At 39.7% G+C, this 12,268-nt stretch overlaps 2 protein-coding genes across 6 annotated transcripts in view; both read right to left on the bottom strand.

The window, feature by feature from the left end:
- Window positions 1-12,268, bottom strand: part of zgc:113263 (uncharacterized protein LOC503753 homolog) — a 139,619-nt gene that overhangs the window by 89,579 nt on the left and 37,772 nt on the right. The window lies entirely within an intron of this gene.
- The window catches only part of ptpn12 (protein tyrosine phosphatase non-receptor type 12), a 46,755-nt gene that overhangs the window by 30,402 nt on the left and 4,085 nt on the right, over window positions 1-12,268 (bottom strand). The window lies entirely within an intron of this gene.

Raw genomic sequence — 12,268 nt, 5'->3', positions numbered from 1 at the left:
ATTGTGCGCAGTAAGACCATTGCAGGTTCAACTTGAGGTTAAAATGTTTTGGTGCATTTCATAAAAGGTACTGTATGCATGATAGGATAGGATAGGAAAATACTTTATTGATCCCCAGAGGGGAAATTCGGGCATTGCAGCAGAAAGACAGAGAAAGAAGTAATACAAAATACACAGGATAGATGAGATAAATAATAACCCTAAACCTACAAAAAACTATCTTTTGTATAATTCTTTTGTATTTTCTTTTTTTCCATCTTATTCTGCAAATATTAGTAGATATAATCTCAATCTTCAAAAGCATCCTTCATGAGAACAAAGACTTAAAGTGGAGAGCTGAAAATGAGAATCTATAGTGCTGAATGTTTCCCAGGATGCCCCTCCTGCCCTCTTATTTTCTATAAAGAGGTATTTCTATATTTTCTATAAAGAGGTGCAAGAGCAACACTAATCAGGGGACTTTTTTCAAACTTCCTCTTACTTTAATTGAATAACAAGTTTCTTTTGTTACTGGTTTGCTGTTTCCTTCAGTTTAACACTGACACTTAGGGCACAAGCAAAGTTGTCCTGTACCGTGCTCCCTCCCCTTCCCCTGCTGAAAGCTGAAAGCTGAAATAAAACAGCCAGACTTCTGTCACTCCTGCTGTTTGAATCTGTTAGCGTTCACATGACACCACTATCAAGGGCTTCTCTTTCTTTCAGTTGGTTCATCACTTCCCTTCTCTCCATTTCTTTCAGAGACAGCGGAAATTAGGCATTACTCCATTTCTGTTGCATTACTCCACGGCTCCTCCTCCTCGTCTCTGACTCTGAGAAAGTCAGCGTGGGCGTTCAGGCTGCTGGAGCCTCGTGTGAACAGAAAAAAAATCAGTGCCACCTCTGTCTGCAGGCTTTCCTCATGTAACTGTGACGCTGATGCTTCAGATCCTGACATCCTGAGAATCTTATCTTACACTTCAAGCATTTGCTACCAATTAATGTGTGTAATACATGATATCTGTTGCTTTTGTTACTTCGTTATCTGTATCATTCGACTTTATTTTGTAAAGTTCAGTCTTGGATTAATTTATTAAGCTAAAAAGATAAAAGGGGTAGGATAAGTTATTTAACTTCATCCTACACCCTTTTCGAACATGGACTGGTTAAGGAAAAATAATCGAGCCATTACAGAAAGTATGCTTTGATTGCTGTTTGCTTTGTTTGTAATGTATATTTTTATTTTATTTTAAAAAAATGTTCAAAATAAAAAATAAATGAAAATGAATTAAATGAATGCTCCCTGTCCTATCATGACATCATTTCTTTGCTAATGCAGAAACGTAGAGAGACGAAGAGACAACAGCACAGACAGATTCATCAGATCTTGCAGTACAAGAGAAACATACAAGTTGTGATGAAAATGAAAAACCACAACATCAAAACTGATATAGATATGCAAGAGCTGTGGTTATATGAGATGATGCTTTTTGAGCATCTTTTATTAACTGTGTTCATCTAGATCGTCATAAACACTCCTAAACTTTCAAGAGAGAGAGCATTTAAAATATGACTGAAGAAAACCAAATTAGAGGACTATCTGAGAAACACAACTTTCAGCCTTGTCTGTTTTTCTCTATCTGAAAGTTGTGTTTTTAAAGCATCAGTGGTCTCATAAACAGAACTTACTGAATACACTATTGACACACAAACACACACACACCTACAGGATACTAGCATGGCAGCAGCTCCCTGAAGACATAATGAGTTTTTCTTCACCTTTCATTTTGCAACACTCAGCTCTGTAAACCACAACAACAGATGATCTGATATAAAGAGGAAACAAGGAGTCTGAGAGGTACACACGCAATCTGTGGGTGGCAACACAGCTGTGCTTGTGTGTGTGTGTGTGTGTGTGTGTGTGTGTGTGTGTGTGTGTGTGTGTGTGTGTGTGTGTGTGTGTGTGTGTGTGTGTGTGTGTGTGTGTGTGTGTGTGGTGTAATAGCATTAGAGCTCTTCTGGCCTCATGTGAATTACATTTCCAACAGAGGTCTGCTCCTGTCCTGGGCCATCGCCCCGGAAGAAACACACACACACACACACACACTTAGACACAAAATGAGAAATGAAGGGAGGTGGTAGTTATTTGAGATGGTTTGTGATTTACCCATCAACCCACAAACCCATTATGTGGAGACAAACATGATCGAGTTGTGCCCTCAAACACGTTGATCAGTATTTTCTTATGTTATCTCATTTTGATTCATTTAAACCGCGGGGGGGGGGGGGGGGGGGGGGGGGGGAAGACAACTGAAGCTTAACCATTCATTCAGACATTTTAAAAGCACCTAATCTAAGTTTTAATGACTTAAGGTTAGGCCACACTGAATGTTTTAACAAGTGCACAAATGTAAAGGATAACTCCAGAACATGAACTGTAGAAATGATCAACTTCATGTTTCATGTGTAATTATATTCACTAAGCCTGCACGATTTGAAAAAATGGGATGGTCAATGAAATTGTGCAATATTGTGATAACGATATGAAGTGTTATAAAGAACAAAAATAAAGACTATATATTAGTCTGGAGGATTCAAAAGAACTTCATGACGGGTAGAGGGGAGTCTTTCCCTGCTGCTCTATACCTTGACAAACTAAGAGAGAGAGGGGAGGGAAAGATGAAAAGAGAGGGATGCAGTAGAGGAGAGAAGACATGGCTTTAAAACAGGGAGAAAGTTGGAGGTAACAATAAGCAAAGCTAAGGCAAACAAGGAGAAGAGCGGGAGTGCAGGAGAGGCTTTTAAGAGGCTTTTGGTGGCTGAGCTAATGGCCCCTTTTCTTCCTTATTTCTGTTGTTCATTCACACGCTCTGTTCACACTCTGTCGCTCTGCACTAGCTTCTGTTCTGAATGGAGGAGGTGGATAAAAGTAAATATCCTGGATTATACCACTGCTCAAGTGCACTCTCATTTTATTCTTATATGTTGCACAGCATTTATTGTGCATCAATTTCTCCAAAATCAACAAATTAAAGGAGGCAAAAAACATAAGAATTGGCAGAAAATTATAAGAAGGACATATTAAAGGGTGAAAATGATAATGAAATAAGAATTAGAGATAAAATTATCAGTCAATTATTTTATAAACAGAACACTGACCTGGACATATTCTCATGATAGGAACATCATTGAAGTTTTTGAATGTTAACGCTCCTGATCACGCCAGCTTGTGCTCCCTGTCTTCTTCACTAACACATACACATCTCTCCTCTCCTGTGTGTTCCTGACAGACTGAACTATCATGGATTTTTAATGTCTGAGAGCTCAACACTTGGGTTACACACTTCAGTCTGCTCCAACTGGCTAAACTTTATACGTGTCGTCAGATATTCTTTGGATTTAAATTGTAATTTCAATCCAACAAACAAAATAAAATCAATGAATCTGCAGTATATTCTAAGTTAAATATATTAATCACTTAATACCACAGCCCAAGTTTTCATCTTCATACCTTGTTTGGTCAGGTCAACAACACTATCAATTCTTAAAATATTTAATTTCTGATCAGATATGGCACATGAGAGCAGCATGTTAGAATATATGAGAAAAAGGAAGCAGGTCACATTTTTCTTATCAACTTTCCTACTTATTTCAACAAACACATAAAAGTCCAATCTAGAAATCTTTGTCTGAAGCAAGTTATTGAAACAGCTGATGGACTTAGAAGTTGGTCATCTCTTTACTGTTTGGGTAAAGTTGCACTACCAGAACTAGTTGTTTTGTATTGAATACCATTAGATTAGATTTAACATAGTTTTGATGTATCCTGAAGTTTCTCATCTATGAAATTCAGCAAAAGTCGTTTATTATCATTACAGAAAATTCTCACATTGCTCCGGGTCCTTGCTCATGGAACTTCTTAAATTTATTTCTACTATTTTCTAACTTCCTATCTGCCAGGGGAGTAAAACAGCATGACTGAGCTGTCCAGTTTCCTGTGAATGCTCAACCTCCACTGCCCCACACACACACACTGAAAGACAGGGCGTTGGCCCCCCCAGAGCTCAGTGCTGCCTTCACAGACCCCTTCAGGGTGCGACCGACTCATGTGTGCTCTCAGACACATTTCTTCACAATGAGTTGACTTGGACTGAAATGACTCGAGGATTGCAAGGGCAGTTACTGGGCGCAGAGAGAGAGAGAGAGAGAGAGAAAGACACTGAAAAAAAGATCAGAAAGAGTACTCTAGAATTAAAAGAGCGCAGGAGAGGTAGACCTGAAAAGATAGAGAGAGCTGTACTTGTTGGCGGGTCTAACCTACTTTCAATCTTCTGGCTGAATAAGTCAGCATTGCTGTACTTCCCTGGCACACTGAATTATTCACAAACACACACACATAGGAACACATTCTCTGTCTTGAGTTCAGCAACGATTAGGGAAAAAAAAAAATTCTTCCTGCAGAAGCAGTTAGAAAAGGTTTCTGTGTGGCCCTGGAAGTGGCAGCACTAGTAGCAGAGGCTGTACTGACCACACACACACACACACACACACACACACACACACACACACACACACACACACACACACACACACACACACACACACACACACACACACACACACACACACACACACACACACACACACACACACACACACACACACACACACACACACACACACACACACACACACACACACACACACACACACACACACACACACACACACACACACACACACACACACACACACACACACACACACACACACACACACACACACACACACACACACACACACACACACACACACACACACACACACACACACACTAAAATAGGTCAACCCTTACAATGCTCTTAGAAAATCCATCTCCTGATCATGCAGGAAAGAGATGCACTGCTATAGCACAGAAAATAAAAGGCCTTCTCTCACTCTATTACTTTATCAAGCGCCAGTGGCATTTTAAAAGGGTTTTCTCTCTGTGACATCAGTGTCCCAAATCAGCTGCCATGTGCAAAGTCATACAGAGTCACATAAAACAGTGAGTGTACTAAATGTTGGAGCTGGGAGCAGGGAGAAGAGGATTTTTGAGGAAAAATAAAAGAGTCAAGCACTTTACCCCTGTTAAAATAACCAACTGTCTTTTTTGTGGATTTTTAACAGGTCACACTATCATTACTATTAATACTTGATATCCTTAAATGTTGCACTATTCCAAAAAGTTCTTGAGTTACAAATTTGAAACAAGACAAGATATTATTTCAAAGAGCAGGTCTACATGTCAGGTGTTTTAAATGTTAGTTTAGTTAAAAAAAAAAAACACTAAAATCAAATTCAACCACTGAGGAAATATTATGAAACCACACCCTGACCACCAGCATGACTCAGGGCTCCAAACTGAGGGTGCTTAAGATCCTGACTTAGATAAAGTCCCACTACCACCACTGAGCTACACACATATACATGCCCTCATGCATTGCTCAGTCATCTCCACGTTATGGCCACTGACTGATAATGGTCAGTAGACCCCTTAAAAAAAGAGCAGCATGAAGTGAACATGTGTGGGTGTATCAGGCAGCGACTCACTGGCAGATAGTGTTTCCTTTAATAAGCCATCAGGCTTCCCTTCCTCTGTGTGTCACTCTTTCATTTTCAATTCAGAAATCATCTGTCTGATGAAGCTCTTTTCTGTTATGCAGGCAGCAGATCAAAATGTGAACATTATCAACTAAAAAGCAGAAACTTATTATAAACTCACTCAGTTTGTTATAAATATAAAGCAGAGAACGAACTTAAGAGACGTCATTCTCAAAATGAAAAACTTATCCTTGAAACATTTTTCTCCTCTGTAGTGAAGGAGTTACACATTCATGCATGAGGAGTGTGCCTTCAGTGAGTGTATGAATCAGCCCTTTAGCCGGGGTCGTTGGTATATGTCATGAGGTCGTGGATAGGAACAGTGGTGGTTCTAGACCACTTTAACTGAGGGGGCCAAACTGGAGCCAGTTGTTTTGTCAGAGGGGAACATTAAATCCAGGTGAAAAATAGACAAACATGAACGCTTTAAAATATATATATATATATGTTATGCCAAATAATAGCCCACATCATAAAATACCTCAACATCAAATACCATGATTTATGTTTGTTTCAGTAACAGTATTTAATGCTAGATTGTGAGTCCGGTTGTTGAGTCAAATGGGTTAGGGTCTATGTTGCTCAGCTGGGGATCGAACCCTCGACCTTCCGGTTGAGAGGCGTCGACTCTACCAACTGAGCCACAGCCGCCACATGGAGGGGTGGTCACAGGGGGGACCAAGCTCAGTGTTACAGGGGCACTGGCCCCTGTTGGCCCCTGCATAGAACCACCCATGGACAGGAAGCAAGCAAATTGACCATCAATCAATCACTATTTATAACAACTGTTATCTCAAAATGCTTGAGACCAGCCCTGTGTCAATTTGTCATTTTTACTTTCCGTCTTTCATGAACACTACGCATACAGTAGCTGAAGCTAGAGACTAAGAAAGATGGACAAAGAAAGCCCTTAATGGTGCTCTCATTAACGATACTGTACAGGAGACAACACAGTGGACAAAGACGATTAAAGTAGGGGTGGAAAGATGCAGCGGGGAAAGAATTCAGTAGTAGACCATCTTCTCATGTAAAACATTGCTTTGTGGAGTTGTGTGAGCCCATCTGTGACAATAGGTTTTTTTTTGCTCCAAGACTTTTTTGTAAGAGAGTTTTCATATACAAAATAAAAGAAGTGTAAAAAATGTTAGTTCATATTTTTGCTTTACCTTGCATTGCAATTTAAAAAGGGCAATAAAAAGAATGACTTGAATGTATAAGAAACATGTGACTTAGACATCTGACCAAACAACAGTGACACAAACTACTAATTGAATATCTAATCACTCTGCAACACCAGATGTATATCACAAGTTAGACTCATTGAGCATCAATTTGGATTTTCTTTCTTTCTGGAAATAATGTTGACTTGTGCAAGCAAGGTTAAACTTTCACTTTCAGTAGCTGACACAACTTCTTAAGATAGCATAATAAAGAAAAGAGTAAGGATGTTCCTAGTTCCTACTGACTCATTTTGGTGCCAACTATCGAGAGTGATGACGTTTAAGCTACTTATAAAACTGTTTACTATAAGGATGTTTGATAACTTTTATCAAGGTTGGAGAAGTACCCGTGGGTCAGTCCATGAATCCAAAGTGGTGTTTTTGCAGCTGACCACCATGTGACTTACCCAGTGAACATCAGCATGACCTCCCCTCTCTCTTCACTATCATTTGTTTTGGGTTGGGTCACCTCACTGTGTAATCCAAACATTACATGGATATCATTAAAGGGGAAGAGCAAAAACCCAACCTGAGAAATATGACGTATTTTGAATGATGTTACAATTGCTGACTCTTTTGGCACAGTAAGAAAACAAAGCTAACATTTATCGCTGTTTGCTAGGTGGTCATTTCCCGCTCTGGATGTAGGCCTGCAGCAGGAAGCAGATGTGGACAAACTGCATATAATCCCACTCATCTGGGACAGGAACTCATTGTGTGCTTAGTGTTTGTGTGCATGTATAAATCACTCCCCTAACCTCATATTTGCCGTCCTTATGGGGGGAGGGGGTTGTCAAATTGGATGTGTGTTTCTGAGAATTAATATGTGATTTGTGTTTATTTACTGGTAATCATTTAATACCCAGATACCTAGATTTTTTTCAGCTGATTACAAATTTGTGTTGGCTTGTATAAACGTGCCTAGGCTCCTCCATGTACACATTTCCTCTCACCTAAGTCACATATTACACACAAAGAGACATTACTGCATCATTTCCTGTGTGTTTGATTGTGTGGTTGTCTTATCTTGATCAATAAACTTCTTTGGCCTTGTTGGTGGGTCAGCTAGCTTTCATCATGTAAAGTCTTTCACACTCCTGCTAACAATGACTCGATGCATCTCTTATGAGAAACATCAGGATTAGGGCCTGGTTTCAGCAGGGTTGATTTGTGGGAGGGAGATGAGCAAGATAGAAGATGGCTTGTTACACCAGATGAAATTGGGAAGTCTTGTTACAGTAACATGAGGCAACTTAGAGTAGTTGCCACAAACACACATCCAAACAAACAGCAGCGGACCCCTGCAGTGTACCCATCAGCAACCACGCACACAAACAAGCTAATAAAAGCGCACAGACATACCAACACAGAGCAGTGATAGAGGAAGGCATAGGAGAGCCATAAAGTCAGATTTTACCAGCTAAATACCTGAATAAAGAACAACAAGTTTTCTTTGAAGCTACTGACAGAGTCATTGAGATAGCATGACAGATTAATTGGCCAGCTGATAATATCGGCCGATATTATTAGATATTAGCATATCCAGTGACTTTCTGTATCGGCTAATTGTGCCTATATTACTAGATTTATTCACCTGTCAAATAGCATTTTAGTTGCGTTTCGAGCGGTAATGCACGTAATTAGGGGTGGGAATATTATCACGATACTTGAGTCATTTATATTATTGGGATTTTTTTAAACATTTGGCTGAGAATCGTGATACAATATATTGTGATTTAACTTTTTTACTGCATATCATGTCTACTAAATTTTCTACACAATGAGTCAAGCCCAGAGACTGACCAACACTGTTCTAAAAGTAAAACCCTGTAAAAGGCTGCATGAACCTCACAATCTGAACTCTTAGTATTTAAGTCTAATTAAACTTGAACATTAATTTTTTTTTCATAAAATATCAATACTCGATTTTTTTCTCCCCACCTCTAACGTAAATTTACAGTTATATTTCCAGCTGAGTGACCATCTTGTTATCCTTTTACTGTATATATTTTCCACAAGTGTTTGATAATAGTATTTGAGGGATCAACACAATAAATGTGTATCTCTATCTCTACAGATCAAGCATAGATCTAAGAAAGATATCGCCAATATATCGGTATCAGATTTTTTTTTCTCCCTAATATCGATCAATATGGGTCCCTGAAATTAGTTCAAAACTTTATTGCCATTCGGGTGCAACCAAGCTGATTGAAGTTCTTTATGTAGTTTGGACTAAAAATGTGGAAGAGACATAAAAAAAAAAGAAGCTTGTCCGCAGCTCTGTCAAAAGTCCAACAGGGTACAAATAAAGGACGAGTCCTTTCTGTTGATGACCAAATTAATATAATAGGTCTGTTCTGGACTCAGGAATTATATCATCCTATTTGAGGCTCATAGTTTATCTTCAAAATGCAGCTTTAGAGGGTTAGGGTTACATTAAAACAGTCACAACCTGTATCTGTAAAGTAAAGGATGGGTTTAGACGGTTACCGAGCAGCTCGGCCTGCAGCCCTCAAAGCAGGTCAGAGAAACACATATTTTCAAATGATATTAATATTTATTCAATTTTATATCAACTTTTTTTTGTTTTTATTAAGTTGAGCACTATAAGTTTGATTCAGGGCGCACTCACACTAGGCAATCCGTACCTCGCCCAAGCACGCTTCACCCCTAAAGTCCGGTTAGTTTGTCCAGTGTGAGAGCACAATCACTTTCTCGGCCCTGGCATGCTTCTGCACAGTACAGTTCATGCACAAGCACATGCACATGCACGGGTACACAACATGTACAGCCTTCATTATCGAGTATTCCCAGAGTGTTATGGCCGTAAATGACTAAAATGACTCAAAATGAGCCACAAAGTCAGTAAATTAGCAGTCATGTTCTCTGTGTTGTTCTCCAATGTAAATGGTAAATGGACATGAGCTTGTATAGCTTTTCTAGTCTTCTGACTACTCAAAGTATTTTTACACCACAGGTCACACCTACACTTTCACACACTGATGGTAGTGATCACTATGTAGTATCATCCATCAGAAGTAACTAATCCCATTCATACACCACCACCGAAGCAGCGGGAGCAATTCAGGGTTAAGTTGCCTTTAAGGACACATCGGACATGTTGCTACAGGAGCTGTGGATCGAACCCTCGACCTTCCAGTTGAGAGATGACGACTCTACCAACTGAGCCACAGCCGCCCCAATGTGCGGATGCGAACTCAACCTCACGTCCCTTTTATTTTATTATTTGAGTCCATCTGTCTTGTGAATTAAGCACGCTTCATAAAGCCATTCATGTGTTACAGCGTCATCGTGCTTAGGCCCGGTTAGTCCTGGAGTAGTGTGAGTGCAGGTCAGTGGGGGAATGGGGAGGGGGGATAAATGGCTTAAGCACATTACAGGACAACTTTTTAGCCTAGTGTGAGTGCACCCTCAAGCAAGCTAGCAGCAGCTTGGCTCACAGCCCCTCCTGATGTCCTAGGCTGTAACCACAGAAGAACATCACATATTTCCTATCTGTAAAGGTCTGAAACTGTTTTTACCATTATTAATCACCAGGGTATTTTTTATTGAGAGGATGAGACCTATGCAAATAATAAAGTTCTCTATAAAAAAGGTTTATTTTCAGAATGTTTGGCAAAATGTGAGTCCATACAGCATCTGTTTTTATGTAGCAGCTCTTGAATATGCATTTCTTCGATAAAAAGGACTGAATAGCCCTCTATCAAAAATCTGAACACAAAAAAATCGTTTTAGCGTAGCCATTCAGAGCCACACAAGCTAATTTTCTCCACAAACAGGGTCGTTGCCTCTCTGACCGGTGATGTGTTTATATGGGCTTTTGAAACCTTCAACAGCATGAAGGCGTCCAAATCATGTGCCTCAGGCTTAGATGTGTGTGCAGGCACTCAACATGCACATACACACAGAAAGAAGTAGGGGAAGCCCCCTGGTGATAGTGGAAATTGTTACTTCACACATACACACACACACACACACACACACATAAACACACTAAAATGATAGGCACTGCCACATCACATTGTCTTGCCCCCCCCCCCCCCCCAACACGCACATAATACAGAGGCTAATCTCGAACTGTAAACCTGTCTAGACTACAGTTTGGCCCTGTGTTCAACAAACATTAAAAACATGTACAGAAACAATATTAAAGTTGTACTGTAGCTATCACCACGCTGAGGTTTCTCATCCTGCTTTTACAGCAAGCTCCTCACACGTCTCCTCGTTTCCGGCTTCTACAAAATAGCTACGTTTGCTGAACCTGTGAAATAACTTTTCACACCTCCATAACACTGAAAGTGTCTGGTCCTCTCTCACACACTGCATGCAGTACCAAGGCATCTGTTTATATGAAGATGTCTGTTTATTTGCATCAGGGAGGCCCCTTTCATCAGGGAAGACGCCAAAATGTCAATGAGAAAAAACATGATCAGTTCCTCATTTGACTAGAAGTTTGTCTTCTGAAACACATCTATCACTTCTATGTTTCCACATCCCCTGCCACTGTTAGACACTTAATAAGAGTTATAAGAGTGTACTGTAATGGTGATGTTTCCTTCAGGCCTAGTGATGGCCTACTAACTCAGAGTTCACAGGCTCAATCACTGAAGCTTGTATGTCTATTAAAAACGATGAGATCAATCAACCAGGCCTTGAGCTAAACTCTATCCTGGTACCACCTCTCTTACTGACACCTGACCCCGTTACTTTTTTAAATAAAGTAACTAAAGTTTACGTGGCTACCTGTTACCAGGACGTTTCTGTCAGTTGAGCAGGGGTGGTCACAGTGCAGGTTCCCAGATAATAAAAAATATAATCTCATACTCTGCCAAATCCTTGAAAGATGAATCGGTCAGCACTTTGTAAATGTCACTGTTTTCTCTTAAATGTGCTTTTAGTTGGAAAGACGAGAACATGCTCGCTAATAATATAGCTCAGGGAATCTGGTCATTTTATATTTTAGCCAACTGCAGATTACCGTTAGTATCCTTGAATGCCTCAAAGAGGAGCTAACTCTGTTATATTTTGAAGACGGTAGATGCATTTTTTTTACTGCACTTTAATCGTTTTTTTTCTTTTCAGTTTTGATTAATGAAAGTGCAGCTTTAGTTCTTACCCTGTCTGATATCTTTTGCTGCCTTTACCCAGTGAATCATATCATACTGCAGCGAGAACATGTTCCTCTAATGTGTCTTTTTTTTCTTCTTCTCTGAATGTTATCTCCTTATAATGTTACTTCTGTAACTGGATATTTGAATTTAAAAAACCTCTCTTACATAAGCCCTCTAGTTTGGAGAGTCGTGGGTTGACACAGTGAGTTGATAACTATCCTTGTAATTCAATATTGTGTGGTGTTGTAAAGAGGGACACCATCATCACAACAGATTGGTTAAATCGATCATACAGGT

This window comes from Labrus mixtus, chromosome 22 (genome assembly GCF_963584025.1).
Source record: "Labrus mixtus chromosome 22, fLabMix1.1, whole genome shotgun sequence".
Lineage (NCBI taxonomy): Eukaryota > Metazoa > Chordata > Actinopteri > Labriformes > Labridae > Labrus > Labrus mixtus.
This window is presented reverse-complemented; position numbering and strand designations above follow the sequence as displayed.